General features: G+C 39.4%; 1 pseudogene across 1 annotated transcript; it reads right to left on the reverse strand.

Annotated features, from left to right (window-relative positions):
- Nucleotides 1-648: 648 nt before the first annotated feature.
- LOC143586948 (S-type anion channel SLAH3-like) lies at nucleotides 649-18,442 on the reverse strand (annotated as a pseudogene). The gene is made up of 5 exons (XR_013144790.1): nucleotides 18,309-18,442; nucleotides 17,733-18,212; nucleotides 16,719-17,175; nucleotides 14,133-14,212; nucleotides 649-1,446 (listed from the first exon to the last, which is right to left on the reverse strand). The product of XR_013144790.1 is annotated as an S-type anion channel SLAH3-like (transcript).
- Between the last annotated feature and the right edge of the window lie 4,624 nt (nucleotides 18,443-23,066).

Here is a 23,066-nt window from a genome sequence, read left to right on the forward strand (position 1 = left end):
TTGGTATGATGTTAAGAAGTGTGAAGATGTGTGAAGATTGTGAAAAAAGATTATTTTTTAAGACCGTAAAAGCAATTTTCAGATCTTTTTTTTTTTTTTTTTAAAACAAACAGTCTTCAAGAGTTTATGTCTGCGCGCCCGCAGACATAGGCTCCTTACAGACCTTATAAGCAAAAACAAACACAACCTTCCTATCATGATAGATTGTCACAAATTGACCTGATATATAGCTCAGTATTTTAATCAAGTTTTATCATGAAATGAAATATTGTTATAGATTTTAGTTATTATCGTGAAATATGTCGTGCACACTAGTTATCCAAGCCTAGCTCATGTTTACACCACCACAATGGATCCAAGTAAACAACCCAATTCAAGAATCACCGAAGCCCAAAAAGTAAACAGCCCAGCTATTTAATATCTAATGGAGACTCAGATTATCAGTTATGAATATAATTATGTGTAAAGTCTAGTTTCAATAGAATAATGGAAATCTACGTTGATTAGTTCAGTTCCTATATATTCTACGTTGTATTTCATGCTTGATCAACTTAAATTAAAATATTGAAACAGATTTCCATGAAACACTATGCATGAGTATGACAATGAAAACGTTTATTCCTTTTTGATTATAAAGTATCTAATTCTTATTTTTTATGATTATATTATCACTCATGTAGCAAATAAAACCTAAACCACTAAATTTATGCCTAACTATTGATTAGAAAACCAAAACCATCCAAAATGCCCGATATATATGATTCCCTTTTTACCTTTACCATAAAAACAATCGTGAACAGCATTTTCCATCAAACATTGTACCAACAAACACTTAAAAGATACTCAAATTATTGAATAGAATTGAACCATACGACTTAAGTTATCATAACATCAACATCATCACAAAAGTTTACAACCCGGCAGCATTATTATCCTCTTAATTAATTTGTTCCATTCATTCTCTAACATCCAACATCATGGGAAAATGAAAGCCCAAATTCCTCAATTGAATGGTCACTATAACATCAATCCATTTCAAGGTAACGGATTTTGACTTTCAACATCTTTGGCTGTCACTGAAACCTCAACCTTTTTCTCATTTGAAGTCACATATTTAAGGTAATGTTCAATATCTTTCTCAGAGCTACTGGCCCTCCGGTGGAACCATTTCCGAACTGTTTTCGGCTTCCTGTCACTAATGGCGGTGGCTATGTCGTTCGGGAAGAGATCTCGTAACACAAAAGCGTGTAGAATTGTGGTTACAAGCAACCCAAAAACCGTCAGTGTTGCAATCGTTGAAAGAGAAACCGATAAAAACTTAGTCACGATATTTGGGACTTTGCTTGTGTATCGGATTGTGGCGATTGCAGCTCCTGTCATCGGAAAGGTGTATGCCCACCATGCCAAGGAGAACTTAAACCCTCTGAATAAATTCACTCGAACCGCCTGTAAATTAGCGCAAAGATTCAAAACTATAAAATAGTAAAAGGGAAAATCAAGTCATCTATACTAATGAGTTGATGTTTCAATTAACAAGTGTTTGACAAATATCACTTCAAGAACATATGTAGGTTCCCTGGACGGATCACACGAGATATCCCGATATACACAGGTGCGGAATCCCTGTGTAGATCGTTACGGACGTAGAACACAAGCTCACAAACACACGAACACGATACGAACAAACACACGTTATATTAATAACTCGAACCGTGATACTTACAGACTCTCGACCTCACGTCACTTGACTCACTGAATTACACGTAAACTGAACTACTCGATCGACTCAAAACCCACAAGTAAACAGTAGACCGTAGCCTATATAAATACACGACAACTTCGCCTCAGGCGAAGTTGTCTATAACTTCGCTCGTTCAACAAGTTCGCCTAGGCGAACTTGTCAACAACTTCGCTTGGTTAACAAGTTCGCCTAGGCGAACTTGTCAACAACTTCGCTTTAAACAAACAATTACATAAACAATATTACAGACTCGATTACAGACATTAGACATATGAACTACTGACATCTATGCACCAACAGACTCCCCCCTTGGCAGTAGCTTCATATCTTGATCTTTCAGCTCTTGTCTCGTAATCCTGTATCTTTACGCGTGCACTCCTTCTCTAACACACACCGTGACTACTCGCTGATATTTCCCTGCTTCATCCTTCCAAGCAGGAATATAGAATATCTTCTTTTCATTCAACACTTGTAGATCAGCTTTCGATAAGTTAACAAGATGCATCGGGTCATACACCCTCAGCACTTCTTGTTCATCTTCATCTTCCATCACGGCTTCAGCAGTCTGGCAATCAACATACCACCATTTTAGATTCTTCAACACATCTTGAGGCATATTCTTCATTGGAACCTCCTTGATGCATCGGATCGGTTTGTACTTCATCACCATCCATGGCTTGCCATCTGCTCTCATTCCCCTTTCTGTATCCTCCACGAGCTTTCCCTTCTGTGGCTTTAATAGTTCAAACTTCTTTTCTTTTATGCTTTATTTCCACACAATCTTCTCAATCACTCTTGCCATGTTGTTGTCACTTCTATTTATCAGGCCCAACCTGGCCAAATCCTTCACCTCACATTCCGGCAACGTATTGAGAGATCTCAACATTCTCTTGAAGTATTGAATACCATCATAACGCTTCACCACAAACAACTTCATCTGTTCATCATAAATCCAACAAATAATTCCCTTCTTCGACTCAGCATAGCCTTTGATGTTATAACTCTTCTTGAACATTGCTGGAACAGCAGGGTTCTTGGTCTTGATAAACCAATGAGCACAGCCTTCCTTCCACCTAGGCTACTCCTCCCACTCAGTCTCATCCATCTCAGCACCCATGTCGGCTTTCTCAACATCTGGGATCTCGTGTTCAATGTCTTCTTCTACTATCTCCCCCTCTTCTATTCCATCTTCAATCACAATCTGCTCACCGATCTTCTCAATCATATCACTCGGCAGCACATCTTCATCAAACAACACATCATCGCTGAACATGTCATCGTCAAGCTCCTTCAACGCATCAATCACGTCATCCTCCACCAACACCACATCATCACCACCAGCCGCGTCGGTAGACTCCCCCTCAGCTGTGGAAGTACCAAGAGCTTGAGAAGTTCTTGGCAGCTCACCACCTGCATCTTTCGATGCATTGGGATCATCGTCTCGGTCGTTTCTCTTCTTCGTTCTGAGCTCGTCGCCCTTACAGCTCATCTCCCCCTGAGATGCCAAGAACTCCTTCAAGGCATCTATAACTTTCCCATGCTCAACCAGGAGGGATGCCTGTAATTAATTTGCTTCCACTAGGCTTTGAATAGTCTTAGATTGCTCTGCCACGATCCGCTCTAGTGAAGCTATTCTCTTTGAGTCTGAAGTAGGCGTAGGCGAGAAACCAGAAGCAGGCGTAACCGCAGGTGGTACCATACCTGATAACCCTGCAGCAGTAACGACCGTTGACTCCACAAAACGTGCAGCTACCACCGACTGAGTAAGCGTTGGAGGCGGTAGAGACACGATCTCCGGAGTCGACGTCTGGATAGCAGTGATGGATGGAATGCCAGCCGATGATGTAGCCACCACGGGAACATCCGCAGCGCTTGTACTTGTCACCTGTACAGAAGAAGGAACGATAGACATACCAGACAGTGCTGCCGGAGCGAAACGTACCGTCCTTGAAGTCTCTCCAGCTCCCATGCCAGCACCTGTCCTTTCCCGTCTTGATCTTCTTATCAGCTTATGTATGTCTTCTTCCTCTTCTGACTCTTCATCATCTTCCGTTCTCTTTCTTTTCCCAAACGTTCTCTCTCGAGACACCATCAACCGTCTCCCCTCATCCATAATCTCATCCAAATCTGAGTCAGCTATCGAAGTTGCTGCTCTAGTAACACTTACACCCGAACCCTGTGCAGCCGAGACCTGCACCTCTTCAACGTGATCCATATCAAAATAACCTTGACCTCCAAAAACAGCGTCAAGATCAATATCCTCTGCAGCAGACACAACAGGCACAGCAGGAGCAGGAACAGCTTGAGTTGCTCTTGCCTGTCGCGGTTGAGGATCTCTGAACTCGTCCCCACCAGCAGGAACATACTCTGGGTTGATTAAAAACCCAAACAGTGGAGTATGCCTGGGACGACGTTCAGGGTTGCTCCTCGCACTCGACGTGCGGCATTGAGCAAAGATACGTTTGCTCACAGATTCCACGTATCTTATAGGGCGTCTCTGAGGTAGAGTCGGAGCGACATGGTTCAATATCATCTGGATGAACCGTGGGTACATAATGAACCGCTCCCGAGACATCGCCCTTCTCTGCCTATCAATCTCGTAGAAGACCATTTGACTGAAGCTATAACGTTTGTTATAGGTCAGTGCAGTCATTGCAGACTGCATGGTCGCACCCATACCGTCAGTGCCCGCCTTCCTCCCAGACATGCAAACTATCATAACGTGCATGAGGAAGCGCCACTGATCTAGAAGGAAACCCTTCCTCCTCTGGGTATCTCCTAATGGACCAGAGTAGCCCATTCGGAGAAACGCTCCATCACGGAACGGAGCTATGAACTCTGTAGGGTCATCCCTAGTCTCTTCACCGAATCGTAAGGCCACCCGTATCTGTTCAGAATTGAACTGAACTTGTTGATTGTTCACCGTCGCTCGCATGACCGGGGGCTCAACACGACAGTCGTATTCGACCGTCTGCCAGAAGTCTTCGATATTCGGTAGAGATATCGGCAGAGTGTTTGTGATCGCATGAAAAATCCTCGAGCGCAGGAGGAAAGTTATGATCTCGCGGTAATCGTCCACACCGCTCGCCTCCGGGTCAAGGGTGATGTACATATTGTGACCTGGGAAAAATTGTCTCTGATTGTCACCATCGTCTCCTCCTGCACCTCCAGCACCAGCTACCGCAGCCATATCTGCAACAAACGAACCAAGTTAGAACAACATAAAGACATAGCACAAGTTCGCTGATTACCATGAGCGAAGTTGTGATAAACTCTGTATAGGCGAAGTTAAAGTTGAGGCGAAGTTGGGAACAACTTCGCTTCAGCTTTAAGTTCGTCTGATTAATGTTAAGTAAAATGATCTTAGGCGAAGTTAATGTTAACTTCGCCTCATCACAACATCGCCTCAGGCGAATTTAAGTTTCAGGCGAAGTTACGGATAACTTCGCCTCAGGCGAGCTTAAGCTTCGGGCGAAGTTACGGATAACTTCGCCTCAGGCGAACTTAAGTTTCAGGCGAAGTTGCTGATAACTTCGCCTAAACCCTAACTTCGCCTGAATCTGAATCGGCGACAGTAAATTTAATGGAACAACGTGCAGTTGATGTTTTCGGCTAGTTTAGACGATTAAATACTGTTAAACACAAGTTTTAAGGACATGTTGACGATCAGTATGTTTATTAACACGTAACAACAAGTTTTGAAAATCGGTTGAATGTCCGACGATTTGAGGTTAATAACCCGGTTGTCGAAACAACCTTAGATTAATCAAAGAACATATAACATGTGATAAACGAACCCTAACAACCTTTAGATCGGTTTGAAATCGAAGAACAAGATAACACAAAGGATTAGTATAAGTTCGCTGTGAATAAGATAAGTTCGCTGAGTTTGATATTAATGAACAGGAATGACTGTTGATAATCCTTATATATGGGCGGAGTTATTCAGGCGAAGTTACAGATAACTTCGCCTAGGCGAAGTTAACCACAACTTCGCCTGTTCAACAACATCGCCTATATATTTACAAAATCAAACCTTATAATTTGAACATTTTTCAATTAACTCTTTAAAACTTCCCATTAAGAAATAAATGACATGATCAATTCTAAGTAACCAGTTAAAAAATCATAAAACTATCTAAGTACAAAAACTTTAAAAGTTTAAAGTATAAGGGATCAAATTTCAGTCTAGTTAGGGACTACCACGTTTTAGAAAAGATCCGAACAGGAATCATACTAATTTCGTGACTGTCACATAGATCCGTGTTTAGCTGTATTATGACATATAGAGACAGGTTGTAAGCAGGTAATATACTTAAGATGGTTTTCATCGTTTCTGTGATACGAGTTATGTTCAATTATGCCTCAAAATTTAAGTGGGCAACAACTCAGAAATATTGATGCCTCCTATCTATCCTCAAAGCGTATTTGGCTTTCCCCAAGTCACCCCGAATTGACTTCGACCCATAGTGTCTGATTAAGTTGTAAATACTCGTGATCTGCTTCCCGTTCTCTTCTCTTACTCAATGATTGTGAAGTCTTGATATTGTCATCTCTAATATGTTTCAATAACTCCAAAAATTTTTATTTATTTATTTATTTATTTTTTTATTATTTTTTTTTAAACATAGACTTCAAAGTAGAAATTAACTGCAAGTCCCGTATCTGGATCACTGCAGTATCTTGAGACGCTATCTTCACGGGAATCAGAACACACATGGGCTCGTGTATGACCGGGTAATCGCTTTTCTGCCTATCATTCGGAAAGATATATCTGAAGACATGCAAAACTCTTAAGGAGTTTCCACGTAAAATCAAGTAAATTTAGTTTGTATCACATCTACTTTTACGCACCATAAAAAGTTACCATGACATACAATGATTGTCCTACAGCCTTTTAAGCCCTAATAACTTCACTAGTTAAGCACACAGAATCAGTATATCTATCATTTTCCAAGGTTGGATCAATTTTCCGTTTAACATAGCTAACGAACTTCTTACGAAGTAACAGACTTGAAAAATAATTTCATTTCCCTTAAAAAATTTTTAACATTAATCGCCCCGACCAAAACAAAGTCTTCAGGTAAACGGCTATCCCGAAGACCCAATGGATCAGCTGGACCGACCATATAACAGTATGTGTCCTTCTAACTAAGTATGATCGACTAATTTTAAGCGAAAGAATGAAAAACTCATCATAAACCGCCCAGGTCACTATCAGTAATCTGGTTAATGGCTATCCTCAAAATCTACAAGTAGAAAATGAGGACCAAAACATATCCGAAGACAAGTCCTTCAAACTGATGTAACCGACATATTTTTAAGCGATTTGTCAAACGCTTTAGTGTATAAATCAGCGAAATTATCAAGCGTATCCACCTTTTCAAGAATTATCAGTTTCTTCTCAGCACAATCCCATATGAAATGATGACGTATGTCAATGTGTTTAGTTTTACTATGTTTCACGGGATTGTTAGTTACTGAGATAGCAGCTGTGTTATCAATGCAAATAGGAGTAAGTAAGAAATTCAGACCATAGTCGCGCAACTGTTGCTGAATCCAAAGAACCTGAGAGCAGCAGTTGGATGCTACCATGTATTCTGCCTCACAGGTTGAAATTGCGACTGAAGTCTGCTTCTTGCATTGCCACGACACCAATCTGCCACCAAGAAACTGACATCCTCCAGTTGTTGACTTCCGACTCTGATTGCACCCTCCATAATCAGAGTCTGTGTAAGCGACCAGCTCCAAGTCTCCTCCTCTCGGGTACCACAACCCCAGCTTCGGCTTGCCCTTGAGATACCGCAGTATCCTCTTTGCACCTTTCAAATGAGATTCTTTTGGATTTGCCTGAAAACGTGCACAAAGACAAACAGCAAACATTATATCAGGCCTAGATGCAGTTAAGTACATTAAAGAACCTATTATTGCCCGATATTGAGTTGGGTCCACATCTGCATCACCGTCTACTTCAGCACCCAATTTGTGATTGACGCAGATTGGAGTATCATATGGAGAACTGTCCTCCATCTTGAAGCGCTTGAGCACATCATGAACATACTTCGTCTGATGAATGAACATCCCGTCCTTCCTCTGATCAACCTGCAATCCTAGAAAGAAAGTTAGTTCACCCATAGCACTCATTTCAAACCTTTTCTTCATGACGGCTTCAAACTCCTGACACATGGAGACTTTTGATGCAGCAAATATAATGTCATCCACGTAGACTTGTACCAGCAGGAAGTCGCTTCCATCTCTTTTGAAGAACAACGTGCTATCAATTTTCCCTCTTTCAAAACCATTCTCGAGCAAGTAATCCGATAAAGTTGCATACCAGGCACGAGGTGCCTGATGTAATCCATACAACGCCTTGCTCAACCTGTACACGTGATCTGGATAGTCTGGGTCAGGAAAACCCGGAGGTTGCTCAACATACACAACCTCATCAATTTTCCCATTCAAAAACGCACTCTTCACATCTAGCTGAAACACCTTCATCTTTTCATGAGCATCAAACGCCAAAAACAATCTTATGGCTTCCAACCTGGCGACAGGAGCGAACACTTCGTTATAATCAATCCCCTCTTGTTGATTAAAACCTTTAACGACTAGCCTCGCCTTGTTTCTGATAATAATCCCCTTATCATCTCTCTTGCACTTAAACACCCATTTTGTGCCTATCGCATGCACATTCTTTGGTTTTTCAACCAAAGTCCAAACTTCTATCTTCTCGAATTGAGCCAACTCTTCTTGCATTGCCTCGACCCACGAGCTGTCCTTTAAAGCCATTTGATAATTCTTCGGCTCAATCTGGCTTATAAAGCAGGTATACAGGCATTCATTGATTATTCCTGTCTCCTTAATGCTTGTATAAACACAGGTGTGTTCATTCAAGCTACTTCTCGTTTGTACACCTGAGGACACATCACCAATCACATTATCCAAAGGGTGATCTTTATGAATTCTCGTGGTCGGAACAGAACCGACATGCAAATTATCTTCCAAATTAGAAGAGATCTCATCAATGGTTGTTTCATGCTGAGAGTGAAAAGAATTGATAAATTCTTCTTCAGTAGAGGCAGCAGGGGTACCGATAGTGTTTGATGAGGAAGGTTGACATTTATCAATCAGCTGTCTTTGCAATAGATTTTCTTCCTCATCGAGTATCATCTTCGTAGCAGCTCTTTCTTCTTCTTCAGAAATTTCCAAATCCGGTACGTTAAACGACTTAAAAAGCTTAACATAGTCGAAAAGCTCAGCAGGTCCATTGCTAGGTTTTGGCGGTTGGTAACTTGTGATGTCGGTGTTACACACCACCTCCACCTTGCAGGTCAAAGTATTGAAGACACGTCTGTTGGGTGTACCAACAACATAACCGACTAAGATTCCTTCATCGGCTACTTCTCCAAATTTAGAGTTTGTCTTCAAGATCGAACAAGGGGACCCGAATGGTTCAAGACCACTCAAGTTGGGCTTCCTTCCATGCATAAGCTCGTAACAAGTTTTACCAAGTCTCTTAACGGTTAACACTCTATTCAGAACATAGCAGGCTGTAGCAACTGCTTCAGCCCAGAACATCACTGGAAGCTTCGAATCTGCCAGCATAGTTCTGGCTCCTTCAATTAAAGTTTGGTTCTTCCTTTCAGCCACTCCATTCTGTTGCGGAGTATACGGAGCGCTGTATTGATGTTCAATTCCTTTCTGAAGACAGAAAATCTCCATTTCAAAATTCTTGAACTCCGTCCCATTGTCACTTCTGATGAACTTAACTGTTTTACTCATAACGTTCTCAACTTTGGTAATCAAATTCTTCACCATTTGAGCCGTCTCATCTTTCGATTTCAGAAAATATACCCACGAATATCGCGAGTAGTCATCAGTGATCACCAAGCAGTAAGACGTACCTCCTAGACTTTTTACATTCACGGGACCGAAGAGATCCATGTGAAGCAGTTCTAGAGTACTAGCAATAGAGTTGACCTTCTTAGTGAGATGGGATTTCTTGTGTTGCTTTCCCTTCTTGCATGCAACACATTTGTCTTCAAAGTTAAAACTTTTCAAGGGAACGCCCATCACAAGCCCATTTCTGACAATGTGGTTCATCTTCCGAAGATGAATGTGCCCCATCCTCCTGTGCCATAGTTCGGATTCTGATTCGCTTGCTTTCGTCATTAAACATGATTCTCCCGTGGCCATTTCAGTAGACCTCATATCCATCACATAAGTATTTGTATCACGTGGAGCTTTCATTACTATCCACTCGTCTGGTATCTGAAAACCAGGCTTCAACACGATCGCCTCATTCTTCGTGAAATGAACAGTATACTCCTTATCACAAATCTGCGACACACTCAGCAGATTGTGCTTCAACTCTTTTACAAAGTTCACATTCTCAAGAGTTATTTTCCCATTGGACACCGTTCCTTTTCCAGTAATTCTTCCTCCACTTTCACCAGCAAAGCTAACTCTCGCTCCTTGAACAGGTTTTAAGTCGTGCAACAAATATTTGTTACCCGTCATGTGCCGGGAACAGCCGCTATCTACAATCCAAAGACTGTGGGAAGCCCTGTTCAACTGTTCCTGCACAATAAAGCAAAGGATTAGAATCTAGGGACCCAAGACCAATTGGTCTTGGATCTATACATCCCGTACTTCTGCTTTCCAAAGTTAGCATCTGGATAATTCCTGTCAGTCCTATTAGGAAATCTCCTTGGAAATTGAGTGTGAGGCCTTCCAAACCTATGAACATTGAAAGTATTATATCTTGTGGTTTGGTTATTAGCATTGTTAAACTGAGGTTTGTTTCTGTGAAAACCTGAATTAGTTACATTTCGGAACTTTGAAGGGTTTTCATTTTTAACAGTATTAAAATTACCATTAGACTTATGCTCAGTTTTAATAGGCCTCACGCCTCTGAATTTCGGCGTCAGAGGACAATCTGCAACAAGATGTCCTAACTTATTACACCTAAAACAACACCTATACTCCATTTTCTTTTCAAATGTTGTTTTGGATGTAGAGGCTGTGTTACCGGCCGTTCGTCTCACATAAGGTGGGACGTACGGGTTGAGTGGAGTATTCTTTTTAGAAGTTTTATCTTTTTCTCCACCAGTGGGTAACACTACCTTCTCTTTTGTCTTACCTGATTCGGACAACTTATCCGAATCCGATGAGACTGGACTCGTAACAGAAATTTTCACACTTGAAACAGGCGAACTCGTTTCGCCACTACTAACACTTGGTTCTTTACTCGTAACCTTGATTGGAACTGTCTGAGGAACTTCAAAATCAACAGATTTCTGAACACTAGGGTTAAAAGTGTAATTGTGGTTATAAGGTGGTGGAACCTCGTGATAACCAATTCCTCCCCTCTTTGTAGAGGTACCTTGATCACTAACAAGGTGATCAAGAATAGCTGAGGACTTTCGGAACTGCTCAAGTTTTCGGTTCAGTTCCACCACTTTCACCTGGTGGTCAGCAATCTGCTTTTCTCGTTCAGCAATCAGTTTAGTCTTTTCTTCTAAAACCTCATAACTTAGATCAATTACTTCAATTTTTTCAGCAAGTTTTGTTTTTAAGCTTTTAACATCTTTTTCACATGCTTTTATTTTAACTTTGTAACTGTTTTCTCTTGCTTTCATAAAGTGATGATCTTCTTTAAGAGTTTTAAATTCAGCATCTAAACGAACATACTGATCAGTTATGGTAGCAAGTTGCTCAGACAAATTCTCACATTTAGTACAAATAGATTTAGAACTTACCTCGGAGAGTTGATCATTGTTATCTGCCATGAAAGCTTTTTCCTTACCAGTAGCTTTCTCTTCTCCGGTAGTCTTCTCACGTTCTTCATTCTCAACCTTAGCCATATTTGCCTGTTCACTAGTTTCATTCGAATGCAGGTTCCAGTTGTATTCACCTGCTTCTCTGGACATCATGGCATTGACTTCTTTAGTACTCCCAGTGTGCTGTGCAGACCGGCCCTGACCACGTTCAACTCGCTCGTTTCTGCAATCTTTGGCAAAGTGCCCGTTTTGTTGACAGTTATAGCACCTCACCTTAGACTTGTCGAACCCTGGCCTGCCACCAACAAACTTTCTCCCCGTCTTTCTCATAAACTTCTTCACTCTCCTCACTATCATGGCCATCTGCCATTGTAAATCCATTTCGTCCAGATCATCAGCATCGATCTGGTCATAGTCTTCATCTAGCATTGCTGGATCAACCACCTTTCCTTGAATATAGTTTTCATATGAAGCAATAAATGAAGCATAGAGGCCAAACTGCTCTTCATCAGATTTGACGCTCATTGGCATCTTAGAGTAATTATTGCTTGAGGAACTTGAAGATCCACTACTCTTGCTTGCTGTCTGTTGTGTACCACTTGATCCACCCGCAACAAAGCAAACATCCCCATTTGAGTTTACTGACACATGCCCCTCCTGTGAAGAATTGGCACCCGACTCACCTTTCGAGTAGTAGGCGGCAGAATCAGTCTTTGAACTTGTATTGGAGTTTACTTTCGCACCGTACATGCCTGAATCTTGAACCTGATCCATAGATGTTTCTTTTCTTACCATATTAAGCTCAAAAGTTCTGAGCTTGTTGACAGCGGTTTCAAGGTCATAAGTAGGGAAGTCCTTGTCTTCCCTCATTAGTACAGTATACATCTCCCATTTTGGTGGGAGAGCATCGAGAAGTTTTTCCACAATCTCTTCTTCTCGATATGAAATGGAGTAGTTACTCAATTCAGTCATTAGATGATAATATCGAGTGATAATGTCATCTAGAGATTCGTTCTTTAAGTACTTAAAGACTGAAAATTGAGTCTTGAGCAACTTTATCTTTGAAGCCCGAATACCTACATTTCCTTCAAATCTGCTCTCAAGAGCTTCCCAAAGCTCTCTAGCTGATGTATACTTTCTGAACGTATGGAGGATCTCCTGTGGAAGAGCCATTGTGATTGCAGCATGAGCCTTGCTCTCGGCTTCATACATCTTTTTCTCCTCCTCTTCCATTTTACTGTATTTCTTGATTTGGTCTCGACCCTCATACTCCATGATTGGTGGAATATATCCATCTTGGATGCATATCCACATTTTCGCATCCTGGTACTTAACGTATTGTATGAACCGATCCTTCCACGAGACAAAATCGGTTCCCTTTAGCAACCTTGGGGCCTTTGTAGCTGACCCCGCTTCAACTTCCATCTTTACAAGCTCCGAAATGTTGATCGACGACATCCTTCTTGAAGACTAAGAAACCCGAAAAATTCTGAAAAGGGCGAAGTTAAAAAATTTCCTCTGAACAGTACTGTAGGCGAAGTTAAGGATAACTTCGCTTAAGTAATAACTTCGCTGGATTCTTCTTAAATTCGCGTGACTGGGCGAAGTTAAGAATAACTTCGCTTAGGGTAAGCGAACTTAGAGAGTAGGCGAACTTGAAGAAAACTTCGCTGAGCTAGGCGAACTTGAGGAGAACTTCGCTGAGTTAGGCGAAGTTGAGGAGGTAGGCGAAGTTGTGAATAACTTCGCTTCTCCTTATATCTTCGCTGAAACCCTACGTATCCTGACGGCAACTTCGCCTGATGAACAGCAACTTCGCCTGACGAACTTAAACTTTCTGCAGATCTGAAAATCGGATTTTAACGACGATTTTGACGGTTTAAAGGCTTGAACACACTGGTAGGAGGCTAGAATGAGCAAAAACAACAAAAACTCGTCCCGAGAATACCCGAAATGGAGCGAATTCTACACCCGCGTGAATATCCGGAACCACACAATCGAGCAAAAGCTCTGATACCAATTGTAGGTTCCCTGGACGGATCACACGAGATATCCCGATATACACAGGTGCGGAGTCCCTGTGTAGATCGTTACGGACGTAGAACACAAGCTCACAAACACACGAACACGATACGAACAAACACACGTTATATTAATAACTCGAACCGTGATACTTACAGACTCTCGACCTCACGTCACTTGACTCACTGAATTACACGTAAACTGAACTACTCGATCGACTCAAAACCCCCAAGTAAACAGTAGACCGTAGCCTATATAAATACACGACAACTTCGCCTCAGGCGAAGTTGTCTATAACTTCGCTCGTTCAACAAGTTCGCCTAGGCGAACTTGTCAACAACTTCGCTTTAAACAAACAATTACATAAACAATATTACAGACTCGATTACAGACATTAGACATATGAACTACTGACATCTATGCACCAACAACATATTTCATTTTTGACGCAACGGATTTTAATATTGGCGCAAATGGTTTCCATCTTGTAAAATTTATCGGTTAAAATTTTCTGATAATAAAAACTCCTAAAAATAAACCCTCCCTAGTGTATTCTAATTACAACTTCCATAGAATGTAGAACTAACCAGTGAGAAGTAGAGGAACATGGCGATGAAGTAAGCAATCCTCGACCTATAATCGAAGGATCCATTAATCTTTGCCCACGTGTAACACCCCGTAACCGCAGCGGAAACGTAAACGGGATGCAACAGACACAACTGATATCAACAGCATTGCTTATAAAGAAAATACCACTACATTAATTTATATCATATTACATTGTTGCGAGTTTCGTTACTGTCTAGGTGTTACACACATGTTTTACCGATAAGACATTAATATATTCATTACAAAATATAGATCAGCAAGCTTCCAACAAGTAGCACAGATCATTAAGCACATATCAATCATTCCAACTTGGGCATACCTAGAAAACATGTAAAGAAAACGGGTCAACTACGAATAGTTGGTGAGTTTCACTAATTTAAATAAACACTGACAGATCATTTTAATAATCATTTATTAGCAATGTAATTATGCTGGGAACTATGTTACTCCAGAACATTTCCATTAATCTTCTGGGAACTATGTTACCCCAGAACAATAATAACCTCTGGGAACTATGTTACCCCAGAACAATAATAACCTCTGGGAACTATGTTACCCCAGAACATTTATAACCTCTGGGAACTAAGTTACCCCAGAACAATAATAACCTCCGGGAACTAAGTTACCCCAGAACAATAATAACCTCTGGGAACAATGTTACCCCAGAACAATAATAACCTCTGGGAACTAAGTTACCCCAGAACAATAATAACCTCTGGGAACTAAGTTACCCCAGAACAATAATAACCTCTGGGAACTATGTTACCCCAGAACAATCCCACACAATGAACAATTTATATATTCTGTGCATCAAACCATATATATATAAATATACAAGTGTTTCCATACGATCGGTATGTACTTAAATACTTTAATAAAGACATGCTTTCCGCCCCGGGAAAATATTTAAAACAGTTCATTAAAAAGGGGCTCGTGAAAACTCACCTTAGCACATGCAAGCAGGTAACAACAATCAATATCAGTTAACCCGTCCAATCTTTCGTTTTCCGCCACTACAAACTACAAACTCGTCTTCCCGCCTTATCTACCACTAAACACAGATCCTTTGGTTCTCGTGAATACATGTGTTGTTTTGTCATTAGTTCTAGGATTATGACTACGGATTAATGAGACAAAAAGGCTTGTGCTAGCTCCACTTTGCGAGGCTCATTCCTTGATGTAGTTTGGATGCTAGTACGGGCACGGTGTGTTCGGTTTATGGGTTGAGACAGAAGGGTGTTTTCGGGCTGAGTTTGGGTCTAATAACGGACCGTAGAGGTATCTCTGGTTGTGTTTGAAGCTACAACAACGTGTCGCGCCAGTGGTGGGTGGTGTATCTATGGTGGTACTAGTTGTGTTAACACAGAGAGTGGTGAAAGAGTTTCGTGTGATTGTTAGAGGTTGTTGTGAACTCTTCTTTGCAGAAAGAGTTTATAATCCCAAATTTGTATACTATGGAATTTGTTATATAAAGAATTAAAATATTTAGATAGGTGGAGTGTAATGTTGGTTAATAAATAATGCAAAGACATCGTTTGTGTGTAGTGATGGATCGACCATATATGAAGGAAAAGAAAAGATAGGGTAGGTTGGGTTGGTACACAATTTGATGTATGATGCTTGAGATGTGAATACAAATCTTTGACCAATAACATCTACCAGATTTTATATAAAAATAATGATGATGGTCGTGAGCATACGTTGCCACTGACAAGAAAAACCATGAATTTTGTTCATGGCTTATATATAATATGTAGTCTATATATGGATTTTAAATTTGAAGAAGTTTGTGCATCAGGTGATTTTTATTAGTTAAAATGGGATGTTGATGGTTGTTTGACAAATCAGTATCATGCTTTCTTAAAGAGAGAACACTATATCAATCATTGAATTCTTGTAGTAAATAAATAAGTGAATTTTAAGTTGTGTCTCTTATACCAATATAAAAAGTTGTATGAAAACAAGTTTAGCTTATTACTTTAGTATGTTTCTATAGGTATTTTTCGGTAGACATGTTTAATTATTTAAGAGACATACGTTATTTATATGAGTGGAAATACATACATATATTATACGAACGTAATATTATTTCAAACTCGTAATCGAATACATAAATATAAATTTTATGCATTATTATTGCGTGTAATGTTATTATTTTTATCTCTAATGTTCGTATGCTTTTATGTCGGTGCTATTTCACGAAATAGGTCCGTTAAAGTAAAACAAACAGAACAAGAAGATAACGCTAGAAGAATTAATACGCTTCCGTTGTTGGTATTTATAAAATAGAATCATATACCATATAATTCAAACCTTATAGGATCATTTAATATACTTCGAGTCTCTAAAATAAATTATCACCAACGTATATATTCGTCGGGCAAAATCCGAAAGTTTAAGTAATTTGAATTAAATTACTTATATGCAATGTATCGTGTATGCAAGCCTATGCTAGACTCATCGTGATTAAACTTAATAAAATTTATCATGTGGGAATTTAACGTTAAGAAAACATAATTACGCATTGTATGGAAAAGGCTTGATTTACGGAGTGTCACACCACGCCATCGAGGCAACACTGGGAGCAGCAACAAACAGAAAAAACACCGGATGAAAATCTTTAGGCAAAGTTGCATTAGTAGGAAGTCTTTGATACAAAGTAACAAACAAGACCATGTAATGCGCCAACCCCACCGCAAAGAAGAAGATCGGTCCTTCTTTCAGCCCCATTGAGGCACCCAACAACGCCCCATAGTATTCGCGACGAACGGCTTCGAAGTAGAATGTTACTTTTAGGAGGTAAGTGGAGGCGACGATGGCGAAGAGGAGGACCGAAGCGCACCATAGGATGAGGTTGACGTTAGGGCTTACGTGGAGGAAGTGTGTTGAGTCGTTCAGCGCTAGTTTCTTCCACATCATGGCTTGACTGCTGACGCCGAGACATATACCGAATGATGAGATGGGAAACCGGAGGAGAAACGGCCATTGTTTGTCTTCGGGGAGAACTATTTCCTCGGATGGCTGATAAAACAAGAAACATACATAGATATGTTTGTTAGAATCAATATAAAATGTATTCGTGCTTGTAATTAAATCGTACTTTACGTCTAGTTTTTGAAAGATTATGATACAAATAGTGTTATAAAGTAAAAGTATTTTTTTATAGAAAAATAAAAGCAAAATTATCATGTTGATCAATGCGTTTAACAAAGAATTTTTTTTTTTTAATTTCTAATCTCTTATGCCAACTCAACACGGTGTGTTTTGAGTAAGCTTCTACTACTTGGCGTAAACAACTTTTGAACTGAAAACAAGAAAAAAGGTGAATGACAATTTTGTAAAATTAAAATATTCTATAATGCCAACTCCAGTATGTTGTGTTTTGAGAAAGCTTGTAGTTGGCAAAAACAATTTCTTTACTAAAAACAAGAAAGTGAAATGATAATTTTATAAATTAAAATAAATTTGTTAAAACCTTTATCTCAAACTTAGAAAATAAAAATAAAAAAAACATATATTTTGTTGATTTTCTATAAATAAAACAAATAAATAAAAATAGATGGGACGAGAAAGCATACCCTGAGAATATCCAACTCCGGTCCTTCTAATGCATCAAAATACCGATCAACCGGCACATTCTCACTCCGGGGAGTGCTAACAGCCGGTTCGGCAGAAGGTTTCCCTTGTAAATTCGAGATTTGTCTCTCGAGTTTACCCGACCACCTCTTAAACGAGGTAAATCTTTCATCCTTTAGCTTCTAAATTCTCGGGTTTCTCAGCGGGGCCTTCGGGTAGTTCCCTGCTGCTGCCGCTTCAAAACCGACCCCAGTTGGTATGGGCTGTGAATAATATTTAGTGGCTGAACCGGTGGGTTGTTCTGGTTCATTCATATTATTCTTACTAACAAGTTCAACATCCTCATTGAATGCAACTCTTTTGGTGTTTTGCGAGTGACCTTCTATTGGAGATGATGGCATGCTGATGGAAATTGATGGTGTTCGATTATGGTGCAAATTAATATTCGAGATCTCGCGTTCTAATATGTTTTCTTCAGAATCCTAATAAAAGTTCTCAACAAAATATTAATCAAATCTTCATGAAAAGGACCTGGATATATCACTACCGAATCGATTAGATTAAATAAGAAAACATACCTTAATTTCAATATGTAACACACATTGTTTCGTGAGATTATCATCAAATCCCACAACTTCATTAGCATCTATAGATCTAATCAAAGATGGGATTACTTCTTTCTTCGTTCCAAGATTCTGGGCCATTTCCGTTATAAAAAAATGTTCCTGCTACCAAACAAAACAAGATTTATTCATATATTTTTTATTGTAATGTTCATAATGATACAGATGAAACCATTAACAATAATAACAACTCATGATGTTATTATGCACATGCACCCTATAAAGCTAGATAATATAACCCTATAGTTGTACATTCATGATTTAAATGTGCATAAAGTAGTTGTACCTCTAGCATTCAACAAGAACAAGCAATGTGTTTTAAGGTTTGCTAAAGAAGGAGAGAAGAAGGTCAAAAGAATTGAAAATGGAAAGAAGAAGAAACACACGCCTCCTGTGGTCATGTGAAGCTGTATATATAGTACCATCAGTCACCGATATTTTTTTATTTTAATTAATTTTAAAAATATTTGACAAAAAATAAAATGTAGAATAAGGCCGAGGGGTGTGGGGGGCGCGAGAGGGGGCGCGAGTGGGGGCTCCAGCCAATAATATTGTGACGTGTGGCAGAGAGAGAAACTTGATAAGATGGGTGTTGGGTGTGGTGCTCGCGCCCCGGGACATGGTGTGGAGGGGCGCGAGAGGGGGCGCGAGTGGTTTTTTTTTTATTTTTTTATAAATGTATTAAAAAAACGTATTATTAAAAAAACGTATTATAAATGCCGGATAATCAATTTGCAGTGTTACACCAACATAATATTATTTGGTTTGAATACTACCCTTTCATGGCTATGTATTATTATTATTATTCCTGGACTGGTCCGGCCGTCCGGCCAGTTTATTATTTCACTTAATTTTTTTCAACCTTTTCATTGCTTTTAAAAAATATGTGTGTTAAAACCAAGACAAATGGATGACTTTATATGTCATTAAAATTAATAAGATAAATCAAGCAGTTAAAAAAAAAAATAAATCACAATACTTCATTTATGGCCTCAGCTTCTTCTTCTTCGTTCAGATCACAAACCACCACCCTTTATCCTACTTCTTCTTCGTTCAGCTCACAAAAAAAAAAAAAATCACAATAACTCAGTCATTCACGCATCCCAAGCCTCCTTCACGCTACCCCCAGCCGCTACCCCTCTTGCGCCTGCCTCTTTTTCCGCGCTCGCGCCCCTCTCGCGCCCCTCTCGCGCCTCGGTGGTGTGGTGCTCGCGCCCCGGGGCGCGAGCGGCTGGCCTCTTGCGCCCTTTCTCGCGCTCCACACCCCTCAGCCTAAGTGGGAACATTCCAATATACAGCTACTATCCACAACAATATTAAAAGTAAATTAGCATGCTTTTGGGTGTTCAAATTAGACTAAGCATCAAATCATAAAATTTGTGTCAACCACCTCAAAATGTAACATAAAAATTGGAATGTTTTAATATTGATATATTGTTTTTATGATATATTTTATTTGTATTCTTTCACACTCTATCAGACTGTAATCGTATCTGGTCAATTCAAGGATCTATACATATTATTAAACATATAAACACAATACAATATTGACATATAAGAAAGAAAAGACAAACAACCAAAGTACCATCTATAGAATACAAATTACAAAGAAAAATTATTAAAATTAAACTTACTACACTTCTCTCAATCTAAACTCAACTTCTTGCTTCTATGTTTCACCCCAAGGAAAGAGAGTTTTTATTTTATACATCAAATTCTTCACTATCACCAAGATTCCTTTATTGTTAAAAATTTGATCCTATCTTGCTTTCGAAATAAACCAACATGTAACAACAAAAATTTGTATAGCCAAGCACTCTTTATAATGGTCGTAAAAATCTCGACTATATAATTAATCACCGATTAATCGCTAGTCCCCACTCCCACTGATTAATTTTGGGCTAATCGACCAATTAATTTGTCAATAGTAAAATCTGGCTAAAATCGGGATTAATCGGATTTAGTCGGAATTTTCAGGCGAGGTTTATGTCAAAATCGGCAGTTTGAAGCGTGATTTCTACCAAAAGCAGCGGGTTCTAGCAAGGTTCCAGCAAATTTCCAGCGAAATTTCCAGCGAAATTGTGTATGCGTATTTGATAAACTGAAATCAAATAAGTGTATGTGTATATGTAATATTCCTAGAATTTTGGACCAAATCTGACAATTTCAAAAGTTAAGGGTCTGAAAATGAAACTTTTGAAGTTTAAGACCCATTGGCCATCGCGCTACGCGACGGACCAACAATAAACCTATCGCGTTACGCAATGGGAGTATTTTAAAACCCAAGGATGGGCAGTGTCGCGCTAGTGACATAGTCACCACGGCTGAGTGACGTAGTCACGTGGCAACACATGGCAAGTCTAGGGTTGACAATGCAACCCTAGTGGGTGGCGTCGCCCTACGCGACAGATTAAAATATTATGAGGCGGCAAAATGGCCCATCGCGCTACGGGACAACCAAGATTGGTCTTTGTCGCGTACGTGACAGAAGAGGAATTTCAGCTTATAAATATGGGCACGGGGTGAAGTTTGTTTCATTCCAAACACACTTCCAATACACACACACTTAACCTCGGTTTCCGTGCCATGATCTCGGCGTTCCAACGTGTTCATTTCTCAAAGTACGTGAAAGTAGTAGAATTTCGAACGATTGATTTCCCTCAAATACCCGACGATAAGTAAGAGTGTTGCCCACTTTTGTAACGTCCTGCTTTTTAAAAATATATATTTTTTTTGCTTAAAATCTCAAATCATTAATTTTTTTTTTAAAGAATTTTCGTTTACTTAAGAATGTGTTAATATCTAGTAAAGATTAAATAAAATGATAGAGTGTGGACTGGGGTCAATAAAAGATGGAATAAGGGATGGTGACGGGTCCTAGGTCCATGGGCTTAAGGGTATATAAACCCCTTAAACCTCTCTAAAACCCTAATACCCTCATTTTCACCTTCTAGCCTCCATAACACACTCAAAAACACACGCAAACACCCTCCTTAATCTCGGACCAAGATCCGAAGGAAAAGACCCGAGCTCGTGTGTGTTAGAGCATCTTGACGAGCAAGACATACACCAACACTAGATTGTGTCCGTGAAACCGATTTGTCTAATGTACGTTTTATAACAAAAAAACTTGTTCGTTTATGCTCGACTCGTTTAGTATTCCTAGATCTTTATAAATGGAAAAGAGGAGTCGAACATGATGATTCTTGTAGAATTTCGTTAACATTTGATAGGTTAGTTAATCGAATAATTAACCGGTTATATACATCAATCAAATGCACCATTAAAACGTAATGTTTAGGTGTTTGGTTAATTGGGGTTACTAGTCGCTGGGTATACGAGGCTACTGAAGCCAATTTTGTGTTGTTTCATTGTGATTCAAGGGTTAATTGTAAATCTGGTGTATGGTTGACCGTCTGAGTTCTAATCAATTTTGACTTTGACTATTTGAGTCAAAGTTGGATAATTACAGATGCTTATTAGTCATGATAAGCAAATGGCTGGTCATTCTTTGAAACCGTCATAACGAATAAGATACATTCGTGTGCCCTTGTAACGAATGAACCTCTCATTTGTCTCATAGAAGTCACGAATGATCTTTCTCATTCATTATTCATTCATTCGTCTTGGTGAGACAGCGAATCAAACCATTCTTTATAAGATATACTCGTGTGATCTTGTGACGAATGAATCTCTCATTCGTCTCATAGAAGTCATGGATGATCTTATTCATTCGTTATTCATTCATTGGTCTTGATGAGACGGTGAATCAAATCGTTCGTTATAACGAATGGAACTATTCGTCATAACGAATGAGATAGTGAATGATGCTTAACCAGAATAAAATTATCATTTAAGTATTTAATGAAAATTTGGTTTTGATTTAGTTAAGATCGGTTTTACTAATTCTCTCTTAAGATATTAAACCCTATTCGATTCGATTGGGATCTGTCATAATTTCATTCGATTTGATTAGTACAAACTTAAGTTTTTCTGATGAAATTTTAGTAATGGACTGTTAATGAAAATGAATTTTTTCATGCTGACCTGACAGCTCGACCCCAGCCAGGGGCTCAGCCCCTTGGACCCTGCTAGGGGTTGCTGCCCCTAGACCCCGCTACCAGGGGCGCTGCCCCCGGACCCCTGTTCGTTGAGGGGTATATTAAACTAGAAATATGATATGGGTAGTGATAGTTAATTGATACGTGAAATGGTTATACAATTATCCACGTCCGGTTAAGGAAATGAGTTACTATTAACTCTTAAAGGAACCGAACTCAGGTGAATTTATAGCCCCATTTACTTGTTATGTTTTTGGGGCTGTGTGCATACTCGATGTGATTAGTTAATGCACTTACCTTAAGTGGTAAGTATATGATATGTGATTGTTTTATGTATGATATATAAACTCTATAGGAAAGATTGAGAGTATGTATGAAAGGTTATACATAAAAATATAAAGAAAGGTAAGGTATGGTTATATGGAAAGAAGGGAACCAGACCCTAATAATATCTGAGGTAGAAGGGGACCGGACCCTAATAATACTCTAGGAAGAATGGAACCAGACCCTAATAATATCTGAGATAGAAAAGGAATTAGGCCCTAATAATACTCAATGAAGTAGGGCGCAATGCTATTTAAAACGTATAAGTATGTATGTAAAGTAAGATAAAATATGAAAGTACGAAAGTATGACAATAACATTGAAGGTA

The sequence above is a fragment of the Bidens hawaiensis genome, unplaced genomic scaffold, assembly GCF_021521415.1.
Source record: "Bidens hawaiensis isolate Kalapana, Puna unplaced genomic scaffold, B.hawaiensis_p1.1 tig00035051_1, whole genome shotgun sequence".
Lineage (NCBI taxonomy): Eukaryota > Viridiplantae > Streptophyta > Magnoliopsida > Asterales > Asteraceae > Bidens > Bidens hawaiensis.